Source organism: Ambystoma mexicanum, chromosome 1p (genome assembly GCF_040938575.1).
Source record: "Ambystoma mexicanum isolate Mex_15411 chromosome 1p, UKY_AmexF1_1, whole genome shotgun sequence".
Lineage (NCBI taxonomy): Eukaryota > Metazoa > Chordata > Amphibia > Caudata > Ambystomatidae > Ambystoma > Ambystoma mexicanum.
Window position 1 is genome coordinate 855,298,406 of NC_090921.1, and position 23,444 is coordinate 855,321,849.

The following is a 23,444-nucleotide window of genomic DNA, read 5'->3' on the forward strand; positions in this document are numbered from 1 at the left end:
CATAGTGAAAAGCTAGATTGCAGTGATATTCAACTTTGTTATAGATTTAACAATATTTACTCCAAGACGTAGGGATGACTCAAGGGTCTTTATTTACTTTTTTGTGAAATCTACGGTCCCCCCTCCCTTGTCTTGAATAGACCATTTTCCCTAACACTCTGTCTGTAACTTCCGGATAGTGCTATTGAATATTGAACCCCACTGTCTAAAATGCTAAGATGATGGTTTATATGCCGGCTATCTAAGCTCCCTCAGGTACTGTATAACTATCCCTACTTTATCCAAAGGTTAGTGCTCTAATGGGACATTGGGATAGTGCCTTGAAATCACTCAATTGAAATCAAGCTTGTTGTAATACGCCCACACTCCCCTCCTGCTTTCTACTCTCACTACTTCATCCCTCCACCACACTCCAGCCAGCAAACTCCCATCTTAGTTATGTTTCACTCGTCCAAGCTCTCGCCTCCAGTCTTTGATGTTACTTCTCCTCCTCATTTCCTCTCTCCTTTGTGCTACTACTCTTTCCTCCGCACTAGGACTACTATGCTACACTACCAAGTCCTTCATACTATTACTCCTGCCTCATACCATTTTTCCCGCCTACTACTCCCACCTCCACACCACTACTCCCTCCACCAGTCCACTACTCCCTCCGGCACACTACCAGTCCCTCCTCCCCATTACCACTCCTTCCAACCTACCACTCCTCCCTCCAAACCACTACTGAAGGACGCTCAATTCAATCAGACACAATCTTTTCACAGTCACTCTTTACAATAATTCCTCTTAACACTTGCCACACAAACAGGCACACTCAATCTGCAGCACCACTTCCACTTCATAGCCAATACCTTGCCTGCTTCACAGTTCCGCCTACACAATGTCATGCTCCTTCCTTCCTCCTGGTGGTCTCTTCTTCATACTCCACCTCCAGCTGTGACGTCACCCGGTTAACCCGAATTTCCAGCTTGCTGCCCCCGGCATAAATCTTTCTTTGGCTAATCTGGCCCAGACTTTTACACCCTGGATGTGTATGTATAAGAAAGTCACAAGTACGGATCTAAACTCTACCCATTTTATTCACACGTGATTTCTGCATATCAAAGCTAATGGCACTGGTAGGCTAATGTTGCTATTCGTGCTCCAGGATTCATTTCCAGAGGGTCATCCAGTATGTTTGTTTGGGGAAGGCAGAGCCTTCTCCAACTTTAGACGCTGGTGGTCTACGTGACCTTTAGTTTTTTATGGAGGTCTTCTACCAAGTAAGTGTTTCCGCAAATGGCCCGGGCATCTCTTTCTCTGTTGCAGCTCCTTGGTGTACATCTGTAATGGGACTATAACTGTGTTTCTTCGGTGCAGTGCTCTCCCTTCAGGCGACCGGGCAGAATTCTGCATACAGAATTCTGATGCTCTCTTCTTCTACTTTATTGCCTGACAGGTTTTCTCCCCTTCTGGTACAGGCAGGTGGATTCTACAGGAAATGAAAGCAGACTGGCATGCAACTTGCAAGTTTGCAGTGTTCTGCAGACCAACATTAATGCAGAAGGGTAGGCAGGAATTTGGGCCCTCTCTGGTGACATAGTCCATACAAGGGTAGAACTGGCTCTGGATTTCTCCCTACACCTCTCACCACCTATGAAAGTGTTTCTCAATGTCTGTTTGACAAAGGCAAGGATTGAGCCTTGTCACATGCTTCCATCCTTTTTTTTAAACCTGTCCTTTTAATTTTGTTTATCAACTCACTGATTCCCCCCATCCCAGAAGATTTACTGTTAAAAATTAATTGAACTTCCCTGAGACATTTTTCAAAAACTGTAAATCCTTGCTGAATAATAAATTCCTAGGGGAGTTCAGGTATTATTATCATCAGAATCCATACCTCACGGTCAAATACCCATCAATTCAGATTTGTCTGAGGGTATAAGCACTCCCAGAGTCTAAGAAAGCTTTTGCCAGAGACCTTGAATCGCGATGGGAAGGTGATCATTTTGATCTGTTTCCTGCATGTTACATAATGTCCAGGTTCCCAGTTCTGGCCCATCCCCTTCAATCGGAAACATATCACTGAGATACTCAGAGTCTGGTTTTTTTTGTAACACTGCAACAGATTTTCTGCCTTCAGCTCTAAGTTGCATCCGGTGTGTAGGAGACCAATTTCCTTTGGTTCTGCCTTGGGTTTTCTAGGCAAAACCTAGATAGGTGTCCCAGATTTCCACAGGGATAATATCGTATAACTTCGGACTGGGTTGAAAGTACAGGTTTTCATTCGTCAGTGGAAGTGGGTGCTCTGGGTTTACTTTCAGCTGGGATCAAGACACTTGGCCAAGGCCTCCGGTCAGTAGGTCTTTCCTGTCTATCCTTTGTGGATGGTCTTATGTCAACCGGTTTCCTGAGTCTCCCACTAGATTCTTCTGTGTAAATGGCACTGTGGTGTGCTTAAGCCATTTGGATAGAATCCACTGAAGTGGGTTGATGTAATTGCCAAAAGACTTTTTATAAGTATGCAGAAAGAGGCTCTATGAACTGCTCCAACAAAAGCATTTATTTCATATACCTATAATTTTTTTTATAGGTCTTGTCCATTAGCCACTTATTGAGTACGTCTCTTACTCGATAGGACAATTATCAAGGAGTTTCACCTTGACATAAGTGGAGGTGCCCGAGGCAAAAACAATAATGCTCTTGGTCTTGACTTAGTCATTCAGCAATGCCACTTTTCATATTTCTTAAGGGGTTCATCCATCCAGAATGAGGGATTGGAAGGCTTGCTGGACCTCCTCTGTACGTAATGGTGTTATATACTTGGCTCATGGATCATCGTGCCAGAACGTTGTCTCTGTGACCCTCTCAAAGTTAATAAAGGAAGTTGCCGGGTCCCTCAACTAGTGTTCATAAAAGATCCTCCATGGGGTTTGAGGGAAAACTGATGTCCAGAGGATTGAGGTCTCTGACAATTATTGGGGTTTCTGATAGTTCGTCCTCCTTGTCTGAGGAAGAAGGTTATCGCCACCTCAGGATATGGGTCTAGAATCTGTATTTCTTAACCTGCTTACCTTAGCTGAGAAGTCCTTTTCCAGGCTTCTCGTATCTTTTCCAGTAAACTCTGTTTGAACGCCCTCTAAGGAAATGACGTCTGCTCTGCAGGAGTATAAGGATGAGCAGTGGCTAAATCACCTGCCCAGCCCCACTTCTACAAACCAACAGTGATCCGAATCATAAAGGTAAAACAGGCGCAGCCAAGATATATACCTCATTTGCATTTTGTGGTAAATTGGGCTGAGGGAACGCTAAACTCTTAGAAGGCGTGTGAATGTGATCCAGGAGTGATCAAAACAGAAAAGTCTAACAGTCCAAAATAAAGAATGTCCAATCAAGGGTCTACAAAAATGTGGGTGTCACACGAGATAGACAGGCTAATTCATAGAATCCAGCGCACAAGTAGCGCACGCGGCTGGCGCACAGCGTGCGCCTGCGATAGTCTGCGCCAGGCACGTGCGCTAAAACAGATTTCCGCGCACAGCGTATTCATGGATTTCAAGCTCCCAAACCAGCCGCGGCGCAGAGAATCGCAGCGAGCCTGCAGCAGCGCCAGTAACGCCCCCAAGAACGCCCTCGCGCAAGGAAAAGCCATCAAAATCGCTAAATCATCGCTAAGGGCTGCGCTAACCCTGGACCACTTCACAGGGCAGGCAAACAAGGAAAGCAAAGCGGGCAATCTTCAAATCATGAGTACGCGGGAAGTACTACACGCGACTAGGCAGGGAACGTGAATTACAGGGGTACGCGGGAATCACCACACGCGAACAGCCAGGGTGCGTGTATTACAGGGGTACGCGTGAAGTAGAACACGCGATAGGCCAGGGAACGTGTATTACAGGGGTACGCGGGAATCACCACACGCGAACAGCCAGGGTACGTGTATTACAGGGGTACGCGTGAAGTAGAACACGCGATAGGCCAGGGAACGTGTATTACAGGGGTACGCGGGAATCATCACACGCGAACAGCCAGGGTGCGTGTATTACAGGGGTAGCGGGAAGTCCAACACGCAATTGGCCAGGGTACGTGTATTACAGGGGTACGCGTGAAGTAGAACACGCGATAGGCCAGGGAACGTGTATTACAGGGGTACGCGGGAATTATCACACGCGAACAGCCAGGGTGCGTGTATCACAGGGGTAGCGGGAAGTCCAACACGCGATTGGCCAGGGTACGTGTATTACAGGGGTACGCGTGAAGTAGAACACGCGATAGGCCAGGGAACGTGTATGACAGGGGTACGCGGGAATTATCACACGCGAACAGCCAGGGTGCGTGTATTACAGGGGTAGCGGGAAGTTCAACACGCGATTGGCCAGGGAACGTGTATTACAGGGGGACGCGTGAAGTAGAACACGCGATAGGCCAGAGAACGTGTATCACAGGGGTACGCGGGAATTATCACACGCGAATAGGCTGGGTGGGCCCTCACAGGTGTACCCTGTACACCCTCCACGGCCCCTGCAGGCAGCCCACAAAACAGTGGACTACCCTGCACACCTGATCATGTCCCCCTGCACCCCCATCCACCAGGGGCACCCTCCACCAGGCCCCCACCCATGTCTCCCACCACCCCCACCCCCCCAGCAGTGCAGGGGCACCTGCCATCAGGCCCCCACCCATGTCTCCCACCACCCCCACCCCCCATCCACCAGGGGCACCCTCCACCAGGCCCCCACCCATGTCTCCCACCACCCCCACCCACCAGCACTGTGGGGCACGTGGCCAGCAGGCAGTCAGGCAGCAGCAGATGGCAGGTGGGAGCGTGCTCAGGGCTCTGGGGGACTTTAATTTGGCCTCCTGGCCAGGAGCGTGGTCTTTCGTGTTTGAACGCGTGGACAGCCTGATAGAGAGTGATTTTGCACGTGAAAACCCCACACTCAGCGAATCGCGCGAAAAGCCGTCCCCAGCATATGTGCGTCAATAGTTACATGCACGTGCAGTGTCAAAGCGTGTGATTGGTGAAAAAGGATCTACACGCAGGAGTGACAAAGCGTGTGATTGGTGAAAAGTGAGCTACACGCAGGAGTGTCAAAGCGTGTGATTGGTGAAAAAGGATCCACACGCAGGAGTGACAAAGCGTGTGATTGGTGAAAAGTGAGCTACACGCAGGAGTGTCAAAGCGTGTGATTGGTGAAAAAGGATCCACACGCAGAAGTGACAAAGCGTGTGATTGGTGAACATGGGCCAAGCACGTACACGCCGTAAGTGACGCTGTACGTGTGGGCCTGTATAAAAGGTAGTGTTGAACACCATTTCCTTGTACGTGCTTTTCGTGGAGAGCGAGTGGGTGAATTCTGTACTTCTTGTCGTTTCACACGCGATTGACTTCACGGCGTTTCCAGTTCGTACTCCCTGTTACCTCTGACAGCTTTTTCTCTTTTTCCTCTAGTACTGGTTTACCTGGGCCTGTTCCCTCAAACAGTGTCCCCTTCTACTGTTGTCCTGTCTCCTCAGACAGCGTACACATCTTCTTTTGGCGGGGGTGTTGCCAACCAAACGCGCTCATTTTTCACGCTCTTTTACCTGGCAGACGGTGAGTCACGCACGTATCTAACTTCTGTGCTTGCCCCGTGTGTAGCCTACCCCTTCAGAGGTCATTCTAGGCTGCGTGTGACACGCATACGTTCATTGTGTTACTGGATGCCACAGCGTAGTGCAGGGTTTTCCATCAGCACACGTGGTCTAGGAGGGGTATTGTGCACGTTCCTTAACTTTTTTGGGGTGCCTGTGCGTTGCGTGACCCGTCATCTTTCCCCAGGGGTGTCATATAGCCTTGCCACTGCACTAGGGTACGAATACCATCTGGTACCCAACCCCTTTGACACCCAATTGCCCAGGACAATTGTGCACACCGACTCCCATACGCACAATACCATCAGTGCCATGGTTGGGAGGCGTGCAAGCCGTAAGGGTGGCAAAGGTGGCCGAGCCACACGTGGTGGCCGTGGAGGATCCACTAGGGGACGTGGTTGTGACTTGCAGGGTGCCCCTGTCCCCCCCAGTCTGGAGGACCAGTCAGGGACACCCATGCCCCCCCCCCAGTTGAGAGTCATGTGGCTGATACCAACCCTGATCAGCCCTTGTCGGACCAGGCCATTGTGGCACCAGACCTGTCCGAGGGTGATCCCATCGCTGACATCCAGGTCAGCAGGTCCACTGCACGTGCACCGGTGCACATTGGTGTCATCAGGGCACGCGCATCTATGCCAGATAGGTCATCTGCTGGCCCCCGTAGCCAGGGTGTGGCTCCATCCACCCCACCTCTCATACACCCTGCCAAGACTGTGTCGGTCCTAGTTCATGCACCTCAGATCAGGCCTGACCCCATCCCACTACCCCCAATGCCTGCACCTACTCCCATGCTGAGTGGGCAATCCCACACACCCAGTACTGAGTCCACCACGGCTCCTGCCCCTAGTGTCCACAGCGGCGTAGGACACTCTGGATCCCCACCCCCTTCCAAGCGCAAGAGGAAGAGTGCACGTCCGGCACAGGCTGATGCACCAGGCACGGCTGCACAGTCTGGCCCATCAAGGAAGCCAAGCTTCACAGACGCCGAACTGAATGCACTTGTTCAGTATGTGTCAGATCATGATAGGGAAATGGTCATCGTTGCAGGGTCCAAGACCACACATGCCAGACGCCAGGCACACTGGCAGACCATTGCTGACAGAATAAGTGCCCTTGGAGTAGTGAGGCGCACAGCTAGTGATTGCCAGAAGCGCTGGAATGACCTTAAGCGCAGGGCAAAGGATAAGCTGGCCTCAAGTCATGCCGCAACCTTGGTGACTGGAGGTGGGTCCCCAGCACAGGAAATAGAACTCACACCACACGAGTCCGTAGCTGGATCCTACGTCACCGAGGGACAACTCCAAGGTGTGGGAGACCTCCCTGATTACGAGGCATCATCCGGTGAGTGCACATGCATGTGTGTATTATCCATGTGCATGGTGTGTGTGTGAAGCATTCATGTTGGGTGCCTGTCAAGGGGGTGTGTGGCAGAGTTGATAGTGGCACCCATGTGCCCCATCCAGTATGTTCAGTGCAACACCATCTGCCCACAGCACTATCCCTACTGGCAACAGTGCACATATGGCCCGACACCATGGAAGTTGCCCTTGAATTGTCATTTTGTCACTACATTGTTGCTCATACTCCCCTGTCTATTCATCTGATGTCTTACATACCATTCCTATACTTTCCCCCAGCCATTCAAGTTTCATCTTCACATGCCTGACATGCAATGATACCACATGCTAATGCGTCCTCTGTATATAAATGCCAACCAACATGCTGTCATACTGTGGATGTTGCCTTGACATCCACCTCCTACCTGTGGGCTTTGGTACCGTCTGGTTTCGAGCCCCATTCCCTCACACTCCATGCTGCTCTTCATGGTCTATCTTCCATGACTTCTACAGTTCAGACCATCGTGCCCTACTCACGACACCTGCTTGCCAAAAGTCAAATGAGGGCACCCTGCCCTCCAATGCGACCCACCCTATTGCTGACCAGTGCATCTGAGCCTACTCAAAGCTAACTCTCACTGACATCTGCTCATACATGCCTTTGCCTGTCCCATAGACCCTTCACATGGTCCCTGTCCTCTCTCCTTGCTCCTCTTCCACCATCAATGGTGGGACCCGTTGGGGTGTACTCCTGGCCTCCTTCCAATCCTCAGAGGCCACTATTGATGTGCATGGTAATGGGAGCGTCCCAGTCCAAGGCCCTTAGGCCAACCTCAATCTCCTTGAGAAATGCTACCCACATCTCATCAACTTCCTTACCTCTCCTGCTGTCCCCCCTCCTCTCTCCTCATCAATCCTGCACTGCCTCCCTGCACCCTCCCATGAACCTTCTCCGCCTCCCACTCCAACTCCTACACATGCTGCACCCCTGATCTCTAGCACTCCCCGTAAGTCCTACAAGGCTGTCAACCTCCTCCACAATTACACTCCTTTCACTGCGGCTGCATCAGGCATTCCTCCGATATCTGTCACTTACATGAGGTTATGCACCTTGACATCCTTGGTCTCATGGAAACATGTCTGACGGCCAGCTCTGTCTGCATCCTTCACACACTCCTACCTGATGTTCAGGAGACCCTCTCCTTGGCCCGTCACTACTGTGCAGGGGGGGTGTGCCCTTGGCTTCCCTGAGGGTATTCCTGCCACTGTCACTCCTACTTAGACCTACTCCACTCTGGAATGGCTTGTGTGACGTCTCTCTCCACCACACCTTGACATTCTCAAACAGTGCGTACTGTGTCTGGGAAAACTGGTCAAATGTACTACTTCCTTTCTGAGTGTCCTCACCTCTCCTCCTCACTCATGTCCCCAGACACAGAAATCCTCATCCTTGGTGCTGTACGCATCCACCTGCATGCTTGTTGACGCCCCCATGTGACCTTTCTGTGACCTCAGCAACTCCCTCTCACCCTCTAGACTCCCGTCTGTCCCTACTCATTCTGCAGGGCACACTCTTGATGCTCTGATCTCATCTGACTTTCCCCTCTCCGTCCATCTCTGCACTCCTCTCTCCTGGAGTGATCACATTCTCCTCTCCTCCCAGCTCACCCTCACCACCCCACAGGCAAAGCCACCCTCACCACTGTCACACACCTTCTTGGTATTCCGACCCATGAAGTGTGTGTCAGTCGAGGCTCATGCTGCCAAAATCTCCCCCCCATCCAGCTCCCCCTTAGGCTCACTCCCATCCTGACAGGGCCCACTCCATGCTCCACTCCATGTCAGGTACACTGGATGTCTTTGCCACGGTCATGACCACCTGTCTGAAGCCCCATGCCAATGCAGAGTCCTGGCATGACTCGGATCTTGTGAACCCAAACCACAGGTGCCGGGTGGCAGAGAGGGAATGTCCTGCATCATGGCCATCCTCTGGCAAACTGGCCTGCCACATGCTCCAAAGGCAATAGCGCCTCACCCTTTTCACCAAGATGAGATCCCCAATCCAAGGGCACATATCTGCGGCATGTGACAACTCTGCAGGACACATAGAAATCTGCAAGGACCTTGCCGAGCCAGATGCAGTGTGTACCTCCCCTGTCCCCTCCGAGCCCACAGCACTGCATGATTGACTCTGTACCCCTATAGGCCACCCCCCCAGCACTTGTCTGCGCCTAACACCATCTGCCCTTGACGTCAAGTCCTACTTACCTTGTACAGCACTTCCAGCCGCCACTTCCCCTTGCACTTCATTGTGCCACCCACCCCTGCACTTGCGTGACATGAATGACACCAGCACCAGTAGGATTGTTGACTGGCATCCCCTTCTGCCCCACCACCCCTCAGTGCTCCGCTGTACCTTCATACATTTCTGGACCGGTGCTTCACGAATGCAATATGAATCCTTTACAGGTGATGGGGAGGTGGAATCACATTGTTTACTGCATTTTGTTGATGTAGACAAGGCACTGTGCATCGTGGCCTATTTGGACTAGCAGATCCATGTACAACATGTATACTTATTGAAGTGACGATGCAATGTCAGGACCAGAGTGGTTGAAATCCAAAAAACTCGCCCTCCTCTCCCTCTTCACTTGGTGGCTATGTCACATGCCATGTGTGTGATGGCATGTGCCTTTGACATGGCAATCACCGGCCAATGTGTGATGGCAGTGCTAGGCAGCATGGTGAGCAGGCGTTGCTCTCCAATCTGTACATTGTATGCCCTGAGCCTCCCCTACAGACCCAGTGATGGTGAATGCATAGGAGGTCTCCCAGTCATGTGGGACATGTGTCGTAGAACTACTGCCTCTGTTGTTCATCAGCCCTTGTTGCATGCCATGGTGCTAATGCCTGTTTCCATTTTTCTCTTTCATGTCTTTGCAGGGGACGAAGCACTTGTTGATGCTGGGGATGTGGTGGTTGAGCCGTCCCAGGAGGGCAACCCGGGCCGACCTACCACAAGTGAGGGACGTGGTGTGTTTGTGGGTGAAAACCCACAAGTGCTGCAGGTCGTGCTGTCGAGGGGTGTCTCTGGGGGTTCCTCCCCCGAGCAGTATTCAGGTGTAGACTCGGAGGATGACACCTATGTGCAGTCGCAGGTGAGTGTTCTTGGGAGAGAATCTCCTCTGTCCGACCCACCTGCAGCCGGGCCATTGCCCTCAATGGGGATGTCAGTGTCGGCAGATCAGCCTCCGGTGGTTACGGATGCAGGGCCACACCACCCAATCTCTGATCCTGTTCCTGGGGCTGCAGATCAGAGAGGGAATGCAGTCCTGCAGCCTGAGGCCTTGCCGGCACAGCAAGGCGCAGTCCGCCTTGCCCCAGGCAGGTGTGGTGCCCGTCAACGTGGTGGCCGTATGCCACCTGGCAATACCGTTTGGGAGCAATCCATCTACGGTATGGCCACCCAACAGGCAGCATCATCCGAGATGATTGCACAGGCCATGGATAGGGTGGCCACTTCCATTGTCCCCCCAGAAAGGCTGATGGAGTGACTGGAGCAGGCTACAGAGTCCATCTGCCAGGCACACAGGGAGGATATGTTGGCGTCCAACATGGACAGGCGGGCGGCACTGGCGACTCTGCGGGAATCACTTTCCATGGAGTCCCAGCGCCACAGGGAAGGCCTGAGGGAAGAACTCCGTCACCTCAGGTCGACCCTGTTAGAGCTTGAGGCTTCATCCCATAGAAGGACAGAGGAGCAGCTGGAGCGTCTGACACGGACGCTCTCGGCCGAGATGCAGGCAACTCGTGCGGAGGTCAGGTCATCCCGGGAGTTACTGCATGGGGACCTCCGCATGATTATAACCCAGAACCAGAACTACCAGACCCGCCTGCTTGCAGCCATGGAGGAGCAAACTCGTGCTTTGCGTGGGCTGCTCCCATTGTCACACCATCTTCTGAGGCAGCTCCCCCACCTCCAGAGTCAGCTGCAGGGTCTGGCCAGAGCCATAGCGACTCATCTCCCACAACAGAGTAGCCATGTGGGCCACGAGCCTATGGGGTGTTTTCGTTTCCCATGATCCACACAGGTGGATTGTGGCGTGCATCCTGTCCTCGGACCTCATAGGTGCCCCCCCCCCCGCCGGCCCTTTCATGGCCATTTTTTCTCTATTTTATTTTTATTTTGCAAGAGTGTTGCCTTGTGTGGGTACCTGGGCATACACTGTATTGTGGCTGGGCACATGCAGGCTTGTCCTGAGTTTGGTTTCGATGCTTGGGTAGCAGACATCCACACCCCTCCTGCTTCCGTTTCCATGGGCTTGCAAAGGGTGTGCCCAAGTGACATCAAATTACACGGTGACATTGGACTCCCATGAGCTGTTGGCCAGTCCATAGTCAATACTGTGTAGACATTCATAGTGTTCATTGTTGTTGCACCTAACTATGCATGATGGTTTGATATGTGCCTCTACTTACATATGTTGCTCATGTTTTGCAGGTATTTCACACAGATCTTCACAAGGGCATACTCTCTGGAGTCAGACTACATGTCGGTAGATGTGCACTGACACTTTTGCATGGCGCCATCACTGTACATCTGGACGGTGAGGACATACCAGCAGAATCAGGTAATGAGACTACCATTGATTACATGCATTGTGTCTTGTTTGGGTGGGCTTCAGGGTGGGTTGGTGTGTAATTTGATTGAAATTACTCTTACACAGGTGTGTAGTAGTGGCTCCAGGTCCGTTAGCTGCTCAAGTGCGGCTATGTTCCATTTGGGGCACTGCTATTTGTGACACTGGTGTCATGTTGTGATGGCCAGTTTGTTTGCTGTCACATACCATGACATGGTGTCCTCAGTGGCGGGACTGTGAAGGGAATGGGTGACATGGCAATGTTGTCATGTAGTGAATCGCCTGTGGCAATGCATATTAGATTGATGGAGTTGTGTCTTTGCGTTGTGATGCATTGCTGGTGTATGTGTAGCTAGGGGTGCACACATATTGACACTTCCATGTTAACAATCTCAGGCTGATGTGTATCTGACAGTTTATTGTCAAGTAAATTTCAGACATTGTCAGGTAGTGTCATCATTGATTGTCAGATGGTATGTGCCAGAGCAGTGTGCACTAGCCAGCACTGTGATTCCTAGGTGAAGAAGTTGGCCACCAGTTGCGTACGGGCTGCCTCCCCCCGTGCCCTTTCCCCTCCCATGCGCAGCGGGCGTGCATGTGGTTGTGGATGTGGGGGCACCACCATGTCCACGGGCAGGCCCCGGCGTGTTGCAACGTTGTGCAGGACACATGCTGCCACTATGATCCTGCACACTATTCGGGGAGCATATAACAGCTGCCCGCCAGAACGGTCAAGGGAGCGAAAGCGTGACTTGAGCACTCCGAATGTGCGCTCCACTATGCCCCGTGTTGCAATGTGGGCTGTGTTGTACCTTACCTGGGGTGGCGTGGTGGGGTTCCGGATTGGGGTCATCATGTGGGGGCTGATAGGGTAGGCACTGTCCCCTGTGGAGGTGGTGATGGGTATCATTAGTGGTGTTGTGTCATGACCCAGTATCTGACATGCATGCATGTGCAGTGGCATTCATGCTCACCAAGCAGCCATGTATCTCCATGCTGTCCAGCCTCTAGGTCCCGGCATAGGGTAGACATTCTGTAGATGAAGCTGTCGTGGGTGGACCCTGGATAGTTGGCATATACTGATGTGATTATTCCCTTGGCATTGCATACAACTTGCACGTTGATGGAATGCCAGTGCTTGCGGTTTCTATAGATGTGCTCTGTTGCCCTGGGTGGACGTAGAGCCACATGTGTGCAGTCAATTGCACCAAGCACTTTGGGGAATTGAGCCACACCATAGAATTCCTGGATGCACGTCCGCCTTTCTGCATGAGTCCTGGGGAGATATATGTGCCTGCGGACTGATGGCCGTGCAGTGATGATGTTCAAGACCTGGTGTAGGCAGCGTGACTGCGTGGCCTGTGACACACCACCCACTATGGCACTTGTCCGCTGAAAGGATCCAGTGGCCAAGAAGTGCAGTACATTCAGGACCTTCTGCAGGGGGCTGAGTGCTTGGGAGCACAGGGTGGGTGATGTGAGGTCATCCTCCCACTCACTGACCAGGTCCAGTATGATGTGTGCTGGAAACCTGTACCTCCCATACACCTGGTCATCAGGCATCCCGAATAGGCTGGTTCTGGGTGTGAATATTCTGGCCCTGACTCTCCTCCTCCTCCTCCTTTGGTAGCCCACTGCCACTGCTGCTAGGAACGGTATGTTCATCCTGGCATCTGGCTTGTTTATTGAAAAGTGCGCAAATTAATGCCTTGCGCGTGTTGTAGGCGAGCGTGTGAGCCTCGCACCCCTGGAATCGAGTTCCCACTCCAATCGCGTGTGGAAATTCCCACGCAGCAGGCATACAGGTGCGCTGACGTACTTGCTTGTGTAAGTGGCCGCGCACCCCTGAAATACACGTACATAGGCCAATGGCGTGTACGCGCACTTTTGCCCAATTACACGCGATGAAATACACGTACATAGGCCAATGGCGTGTACGCGCACTTTTGCCCAATTACACGCGATGAAATACACGTACATAGGCCAATGGCGTGTACGCGCACTTTTGACCAATTACACGCGATGAAATACACGTACATAGGCCAATGGCGTGTACGCGCACTTTTGGCCAATTACACGCGATGACACTCTGACGTGCAGTATTTCCGCGTGTGCTCCGTCTTCACGTGCTGAGTGGGGAACGGCCGTGCGGATCACGTCAGACACGCTTACGCGATGAGGGACTCTGGTCCAATAGAATCGCGTATGCGTGCTGACGCACTTACGCGCTAAGGGCCTTTCCTCGGATTTCACGCTGACGTGCAGGAATTTCACGTGCCAAATCACTCCGTATCAAGCTGGCCACCCGAAAACACACGGAACACCACGCTCCTGCCCCGAAGGCCGAGTTACTGCCCCCCCAGTGCCCTGAGCAGCCTCCCACGTGCTATCTGCTGCTGCCTGCCTGCCTGCCTGCCTGCTGCCACCGTGCCCTGCCATTTGGTGCCTGCACATCAGCCATCTGCAGGGGTCCAGTTGCTGTGTCCACCCCTGCTGGAACTGAAGACTCCCAACTGGGATTACATCGCTCCACAGCCCAGCCCCAGGACCCAGTTGCCCACCCACACCTGCCTCTGGGGTTGCCATGTCGGGCACTTCTACATCTGGCACCAGTGGCAACCCCAGGCCAGAGGGGCAGAGGGGCACCAGCTTCACTGCCACCGAAGTTGGTGTCCTGGTGGAGCATGTCCTGGGGCAGTATGATGCCCTCTTTGGATCGTCCCGCGCCAGCAAGGAAGGACGGGAGAGGATCTGGGCCGACTGTGTGGTTGCCATCAACGCGGAGGGGGTGGCAACCCGCAACGTCTTGAAGATCAAGAAGCGCTGGGAGGACTTGAGGTCCAGGACCCTTGTGAAGGCCCGGCGCCTCGTGGAGGGGGGCCGGGGCCACATGAGTTCCATCCAGAAGAGGGTCCTGGAACGCGTACGCCCAGCGCTCCACGCCCAGATCCTTGAGAGGGAGACCCGTCTGGAGTTGAGCGGTAAGTGTCCAAGCATCACTGTGTGAGACAGTGCATGTTGCGGTGTGCTGGTTCTATGATACTTGCCTGTATGTGTGCCATGGGCCATGTATGCATGTATGTGTGCTGGGACATCATGGTAATGCATGTGCGACCAGTGATGTGTGACCCACATGGTTGTTGCATGTGTTGAAATGCGGCATGGGGAGCACTATGCAGATTTGGGACATGAGAGCATGCCAGTCTCTGTACCTGGACATGGATGGGGGTGAAGGATGGGTGCTGATGCCAGGTACATATATGGTAGTCGTGTCTGTGTGCCTGACCTGCATGTCTGTGACTTGTGCATGCCATGGATGCATGACACATGTGTGTGACAATGCACAGATTCAGTGACGCACCCAACTTCCCCTTGTTTTGCCTGTGTTCGGTGTGATTGGGGCCAGATGGATGTGACTGAGGTGAAGTGTGTGCATGTGATATGCATGAGCCATGATGCATGTGAGTTACATATCATTGAATGTTTCAAGAGTCAATTGGACATGCATGGAAATGTGCATGGCATGCACCATGCCTGTTACTGTGTGTGTTTTGCCTGGACTGACCCATGTGTTGTGGAGGGACATGATGGAAGTGTACTTTGACAGGGGTGCTCATCTGCTATTGCTTCCTGTCTAGAGGACCATTGTACAGTAGCCTGATGCTTGTGTCCTTTGTCTCCCTCTACGCAGCGGCTAGTGAAGAAGAGGGCGGAGACGGCGCTGTGGAGCAAGGCGGCGGGGATGCCCCCACGGCTGCAGCGGAAGGGGTGGGTGAGCCCCCACAGGGGCCTGCTACGGCGGGAGACGGTGAGGAGCCATCCAGGTTGGTGGTTTGCACAGAGGAGGAGGAGGCCGACACTGGTGCACACATGGGGCCTGGTGGGAGCATCCCTGCTGGTGCAAGTGGTGCAGTCCAGGGCCAGGGGCAGGAGGCAGCGCAGGTCACCGTGGAGGTGCCTGTGCATGTCGCTGTCCCTGACCCTGTGAGTGCACCACCATGCACCAGCAGGGATGCCCCGTCCCAGGCCCGTCCGCAGGTAGAGGGGATGTCCATGTCAACTGACTCCCCTCCACCTGCGGCCGTGGGAACCCCTGGCCGCGTGGAGCAGGTCCTGATTGGGGTTGCGATGCGCACGGCTGTGATTGGTGATGCCGTGCGTGCTTCCCGGGAGGAGCACGCACGTCATCACGAAGTGCACCGTGCCGACGTGGCCCAATTGGGATCGGCCATGTTCGGGGTGTTCCTGCATGTGTTGGCCAATCTGACGGCCCTCTCCTCCTCTGTGCAGGCTATCCACCGGTCGTTCTCCTTGCCGTCTTCCGGCCCAGATGCCACCATGGCCCCCTGTGGACCTGCCCCGACCAATGCAGCCAGCTCGGTGGGGATCCCATCCCTGCCGCAGTTGGGAGTCGGAGGTCCAGCAGGGGTGGACGACACAGCAAGTGGACCCCAGCAGATGGAAGATGTGCCGGCATCATCGGGCAGGGCACGTGCACGACGGCGTCGGTGGTTACCATCAGCCTGGATGCCGTCGTGCTGGCAGAGGCAGTGGCGTCGGAGGCAGCAGCGGGCTCGACGTGGGAGGCATCATGGCTCAGGGCCATCAAGATCAGAGGGGCAGGCATCGGCCGGAGGGCAGGGCAACCCTGGCATGGCGGTGTGTTCCGTGTGGGAGGAGTTTGGCCAGCGGATAGGTGCGGAGCGGCAGCGGGCGGAAGAGGAGCGGCTCGCCATGGCCAGGGCGGAGATCTCCATGCATCAGGCATTGAGGTGGGCTGAGTGCCTCGAGGAGGCTCGCAGGGAATTTGGTGAGCACATGGGGTTGTCCCTGCGAGACCTCGGGGCCAGGACTGAGTCCCGCCTCCAGGACATTGACATGGAGTTCGAGGATGCCCTGGCCAGCATCACCAAGTGAGCCGCAGGACTAGCCCGCTGCCTTTGTATATAGTTTTTTAGTTAGTTAGTGCTAGGTTTCCTTTATTTCTTTTTATTATTTTGGACCGCTTGGACAATGGCCACTTTTTTGTACATATTTTTTAACTTAGTTAGTATTAGGTTTCATTAGTGGTGTTGGGCTCATGGACCCTTGAACATTCCTGTATATATTGTTATTTTTTGGGAGATACATTTTTTTAATTTCATATTGTTTACACCATGTCGTAATGGTTTTTCTTTGATTTCATGCTACATGTGTTTGCTTTGGACAAAATCTATTGATTTTTCTATCCTTTGTTTTTTGGTTTCTCATTTTTGTTCCCGGACATGGACCTTTTATTTGCTTTGCCAGATAGTTGTATTAGTTTACTTATTTTTTTATTTAATACATTTTTATATTATCTTACACTTGTGTCATTTTTTCTTTGGTTTCTTACATGTCATGATATGGGTTTTGACATTCACTTGCACCCATTGTGTATGTGTGTGTGGCGGACATGTGTTCTTTTGCATACTTGCCTTTGGGGTTGTTTCATGTGATTGCACTCACTATGTGGGTGCATGCAATCCTTGCCTGGGTGTTTGTGCTGGGTATGCTGGCCATTACTGCCATTATTGTGTATCGTCAGGACCAGGGGCCAGGGGGACATGGGTGGGGGCCTGGTGGAAGGTGTCCCTGGTGGATGGGGGGTTGGGGGTGGTGGGAGACATGGGTTGGACATGGGTGGGGGCCTGCTGGCAGGTTCCCCACAGTGCTGGGGGTGGGGGTGGTGGGAGACATGGGTGGGGGCCTGGTGGAGGGTGCCCCTGGTGGATGGGGGGTTGGGGGTGGTGGGAGACATGGGTTGGACATGGGTGGGGGCCTGCTGGCAGGTTCCCCACAGTGCTGGGGGTGGGGGTGGTGGGAGACATGGGTGGGGGCCTGGTGGAGGGTGTCCCTGGTGGATCGGGGGTTGGGGGTGGTGGGAGACATGGGTGGGGGCCTGGTGGAGGGTGTCCCTGGTGGATGGGGGTTGGGGGTGGTGGGAGACATGGGTTGGACATGGGTGGGGGCCTGCTGGCAGGTTCCCCACAGTGCTGGGGGTGGGGGTGGTGGGAGACATGGGTGGGGGCCTGGTGGAGGGTGTCCCTGGTGGATGGGGGGTGGGGGTGGTGGGAGACATGGGTTGGACATGGGTGGGGGCCTGCTGGCAGGTTCCCCACAGTGCTGGGGGTGGGGGTGGTGGGAGACATGGGTGGGGGCCTGGTGGAGGGTGCCCCTGGTGGATGGGGGGTTGGGGGTGGTGGGAGACATGGGTTGGACATGGGTGGGGGCCTGCTGGCAGGTTCCCCACAGTGCTGGGGGTGGGGGTGGTGGGAGACATGGGTGGGGGCCTGGTGGAGGGTGTCCCTGGTGGATGGGGGGTGGGGGTGGTGGGAGACATGAGCAGGTGTGCAGGGTAGTTCCCTGTTGTGTGTGCTGCCTGCAGGGGCCGTGGAGGGTGTACAGGTAATGCCTGGGAGCACACAGCCAATTCGCGTGTGGAACTTCCCGCGCACTCCTGCAATCCACGTACCCGGCCATATCGCGTGTGGTACTTCCCGCGCACCCCTGGAATCCACGTAGCCGGCCATATCGCGTGTGGAACTTCCCGCGCACCCCTGCAATCCACGTACCGGGCCATATCGCGTGTGGGACTTCCCGCGCACCCCTGGGATCCACGTAGCCGGCCATTTCGCGTGTGCAACTTCCCGCGCACCCCTGGAATCCACGTACCCTGCCATATCGCGTGTGGAACTTCCCGCGCACCCCTGGAATCCACGTAGCCGGCCATATCGCGTGTGGAACTTCCCGCGCACCCCTGAAATCCACGTAGCCGGCCATTTCGCGTGTGCAACTTCCCGCGCACCCCTGAAATCCACGTACCCTGCCATATCGCGTGTGTAACTTCCCGCGCACCCCTGCAATCCACGTAGCCGGCCATATCGCGTGTGGAACTTCCCGCGCACCCCTGAAATCCACGTTCCCTGCCATTTCGCGTGTGCAACTTCCCGCACACCCCTGGAATCCACGTAGCCGGCCATATCGAGTGTGGAACTTCCCGCGCACCCCTGAAATCCACGTAGCCCGCCATTTCGCGTGTGGAACTTCCCGCGCACCCCTGAAATCCACGTAGCCGGCCATTTCGCGTGTGCAACTTCCCGCGCACCCCTGAAATCCACGTACCCTGCCATATCGCGTGTGGAACTTCCCGCGCACCCCTGCAATCCACGTAGCCGGCCATATCGCGTGTGGAACTTCCCGCGCACCCCTGAAATCCACGTTCCCTGCCATATCGCGTGTTGAACTTCCCGCGCACCCCTGTAATCCACGTAGCCGGCCATTTCGCGTGTGGAACTTCCCGCGCACCCCTGCAATCCACGTACCCTGCCATATCGCGTGTGGAACTTCCCGCGCACCCCTGCAATCCACGTACCCTGCCATATCGCGTGTGGAACTTCCCGCGCACCCCTGCAATCCACGTACCGGGCCATATCGCGTGTGGGACTTCCCGCGCACCCCTGAAATCCACGTAGCCGGCCATTTCGCGTGTGCAACTTCCCGCGCACCCCTGGAATCCACGTACCCTGCCATATCGCGTGTGGAACTTCCCGCGCACCCCTGGAATCCACGTAGCCGGCCATATCGCGTGTGGAACTTCCCGCGCACCCCTGAAATCCACGTAGCCGGCCATTTCGCGTGTGCAACTTCCCGCGCACCCCTGAAATCCACGTACCCTGCCATATCGCGTGTGTAACTTCCCGCGCACCCCTGCAATCCACGTAGCCGGCCATATCGCGTGTGGATCTTCCCGCGCACCCCTGAAATCCACGTTCCCTGCCATTTCGCGTGTGGAACTTCCCGCGCACCCCTGCAATCCACGTACCCTGCCATATCGCGTGTGGAACTTCCCGCGCACCCCTGCAATCCACGTAGCCGGCCATATCGCGTGTGGAACTTCCCGCGCACCCCTGAAATCCACGTTCCCTGCCATTTCGCGTGTGGAACTTCCCGCGCACCCCTGCAATCCACGTACCCTGCCATATCGCGTGTGGAACTTCCTGCGCACCCGTGCAATACACGTACCGGGCCATATCGCGTGTGGAACTTCCCGCGCACCCCTGGGATCCACGTAGCCGCCCATATCGCGTGTGGAACTTCCCGCGCACCCCTGTAATCCACGTACCCTGCCATATCGCGTGTGGAACTTCCCGCGCACCCCTGAAATCCACGTACCCGGCCATATCGCGTGTGCAACTAACCGCGCACCCCGGTATGCACGCACACGTTTATTTTTTCTCTCTGCGCGTGTCTGTGTTTGTGGGTACCCCTTTGTACGTCATTTGTCCTGGAGGGCCACAGTATTGGACATTGATCATGTCTGTATATAGGTGCTATTTGTTGGCGCACCTTTTAGCGCACATTTCTTGCAGGCGCAGAGACGCTACCGCCTGCTTTCTTGTGGCGGTCGTGTTTGTGCCTGTTTGTGCCTGTGCGCTGCTTTGAGCGTGCGCTTTTTTGCCCTATTCTATTCCATGAATACGTGTTGTATGCGAGCGTGTGGGCGTTCCGCGCACTTGCCTCCTAAACTTTCCCCGTGCCGCCCACATTCTTCCCCATTCCGAGTGTTGTGCCCCATTTTATTCCCCATTCCGAGTGTCCCGCCCTGTGTCCCGCCTACTTTAGAGCTGTGCGCTGCGCTCGGAGTGATGGCGCAGTGGCCGTGGCGCACGACGTTGGTTGACCTGTGCGCCGGCCTGCGCCGCGCGTTTTTTCCGCGCACGTCTTCTGCTTTTCTTGCGCAGGGACTTCCATGAATCGACGTGCGCTGGTTTCCCTGCGCTTTGCGCTGATTTTAGGCGCAGCGCACGTATTGGCCCCTCTGCGCCGGGATTTTCGGCGCACATTTATTCCATGAATCGGCCTGAGAATGTTTACATATTTAGATATTATTTTATTTTGAATGTTACTTTGCACTTTTTTCTGCTGGGTGATTCTAGAATCCAAAAACCTCTGCATTATAGGTCGCTGTTTGTTTAATAGAAATAGAAATGATTTGCAATGCACTTTGGTTCAAGTTTGTTTTTATAAATTGACTAGTTGTATTTCAACTACTATACAACTTTGAAAATGTCCCTGTCTTACAGTTATTGTTATCTGGTTATTGATACGTATCATTGTAATTGGTGTTACCGAGCTATGTTCCGGTCATTCAAATATGGTGACCGGTCGACACTTTTGCACGGTATTAGCACTAGGGCAAACTTTGCCCTATTTTTAAAAACACTGGGGCACATTACAAAACCATTGCATCTCGACAAGTGCAATTTGGCATGTTAAAAGCACTGATGCAAAAAATTGCCCTAGTGCAAAAAAGATGTATTTTCCCTACAGATTTGCACCAAGGCAAATACGGACCGGTATTAGCACTACGGAAAACTTTGCCCTGATGCTAAAATGCATCAAAAATGTATCTTTTTAGAACTCTGGCAATTTTAGCCCTGGCGCTTTTAATATGCAACTGCACTTGTCGAGGTGCAATGGTTTTTAATGTGTCTCAGTGCTTTTAAAAATAGGGCAAACATTGCCCTAGTGCTAATACCATGCACACTTTGCACTTGCACCCGTGCAAAGTTTCTGTAATCTGACCTCAGGTTTATCTGTAGATTTGAATATGCAACAGACAGTGGAACATTTAGAACGATAAAAAAAACATGAGATTAGTAAATGATGGGAATCCATAAATGCACAAATGTATCTGGATGAGAAACACATACCCAGAGGTCTATGGATACTGACTTTTCCCACCAACCAACTTCTAATTCATGATTGACTGAGCACACTAATACATGTTTATTCAAAAGGATGCAAACCTTGATCATACAAAATGTATAAAGTAAATTACAACTTTGGAGGACCATCTTTTTTCATCAAAAGGGGGTGATGATTACAAAAGAAGAATACCAATGATGGAGGAGAATCTAGAATGATATGAAGGTGAAATCCGTCTACGTAAGACACACACATTTTAAACGAGACAAATTGGATTATGAACTGGGTCGCATCTACAAGAAATAAGCAACTGGCAGAATGGAACCATTTGTAAGGGTGATTTATACTTCAAACTCAGAGATAGATCCTTCAGATTCTGAAATAAAATCCACATCCTTGAATTGTTGGGAAGAATTCAGACAGTGGCATATGGGAAACAAATAAGAATGGAAGTCAAGGGGACGTCCACTCGGAAGAGGCAAAGGAGAAAGAAGAGACACATCAGGTGTTGCACAATATCTACTGGAAGTAACTTCCCTGAATTGGATCACACATTATGACAGGGGTGAGAGAAGGAGACAAAGAGGTTGTTCGATGAAGAATACAAATTGAAAATAAATAATATTTCAGAAAGAGTCATCTCTCCCATTGAAAAATGTATTCTTGAAATGGGTTCATCTTTTTCACCAACTTACAATTATGATTTCACTACAGCTCAGATTTTTTTTATTAAAGTTTACTAGAAAGTTCAAATTAAAAATATGTTTCTACCAAACTGATTTCAGAGTCAACTAATCGACAAATTGAATCAAAAGATATGAATCCATTATTGTTTTGAGACATCGCCACCCTGGTATGTCTGGGAAATATGGATAATAGAGAATTGACATAGGACACTATCTTAGAAGACAACATGCAAAACATATCTCCCCAGAATCGTGCGCTCAGTGCCATGTGTTATTTCAATAAAAAGTACACACTTAAGTATGTGTCACCAATGTTTGGTTGAATTTAGTCAATGTGTCAGTGTGTCTTTAGCCCAGGGTTTGGGGCAGTAGGGGGGGATTGGGCCTGCTGAAATACCTTGCCCCTCTCGCCAAGCCCCTGGAATATCCCAGCAAGATTACCTTATGAATGTAACCAAACAGCCAGAACCACAGGCAGGAGCAAGGCGATAACATGATGTATAAAGTTAGCCACTAGCTGAGGCACAGGAGGGGGTGCCTGTCAGTGATTCATAGTGACCTCACATGTGAGAGGTTTTTGGCCCCGCAGGTGGTGGATGCCATAAAGGTTAGGGTACATGATCCTCTTCTTATCAAAGGACTCCTTGAAATGGAACAGCGTGTCCTACCCCCAAATCAGCTACAGATTTCCATCAACATTTCTCCAGAGTGCCATTCCTTCCCCCCTGTATGGGGCCCTGGGCACCAGTTGGGATGGGTGAATGGGTCTGATCGCTTGCTAGGACCACAGCATTATTCTTTTCAGTACCCCAATATCTGCTCCTATAGTGGGAGTCTTTCTAGGGGAAGTGAAAGATGTGGAAGGCCAGTTAGGTTGCCTTGTCCCAATGTTGCTGGGATTAAAAAACGTCTAGTCCAGCTCATTGAAGAACCGGGGCTGGGCTATTGTAATTGAAGTTCTGGGCACCCCGGGCAGGACTGGAACTCCAACTCCTGTTGCACTACACCGTGAACATGATGTGAGAGAGCTGCAAGCAAATCTATCTCATTATGGGGCAGAGTTCCTGCCACTTGTATTGCCCGGGTTGCGGGTCATGTCCTGGAATATAACTGGGTTAGATAAGTACTTCATTGACAGAGATAGGCACACATTTGTCAGGGAGTTTGAGGTGATCTCACTACAGGAAACTTGGCCCCAGGAACCAACGCATTTGCAGGTGTATGCAACTTTTGATATTCCATCCTCTAAGGGAGTTAGGGAGCGCCCATGCGGGGGCCTGGTGACATGGGTCAATGAGAACTTATTTAAAGGAGTAACGGTGATAGACATGCATTCACCGGATGCCTTGGTCCTGGATATAAAACTATGGGACAGCACATCTGTGCTGTTTGTCAATTTTTACAATAGGGGTGTCGCTGGAAAGGGGGCAGCACTTGTT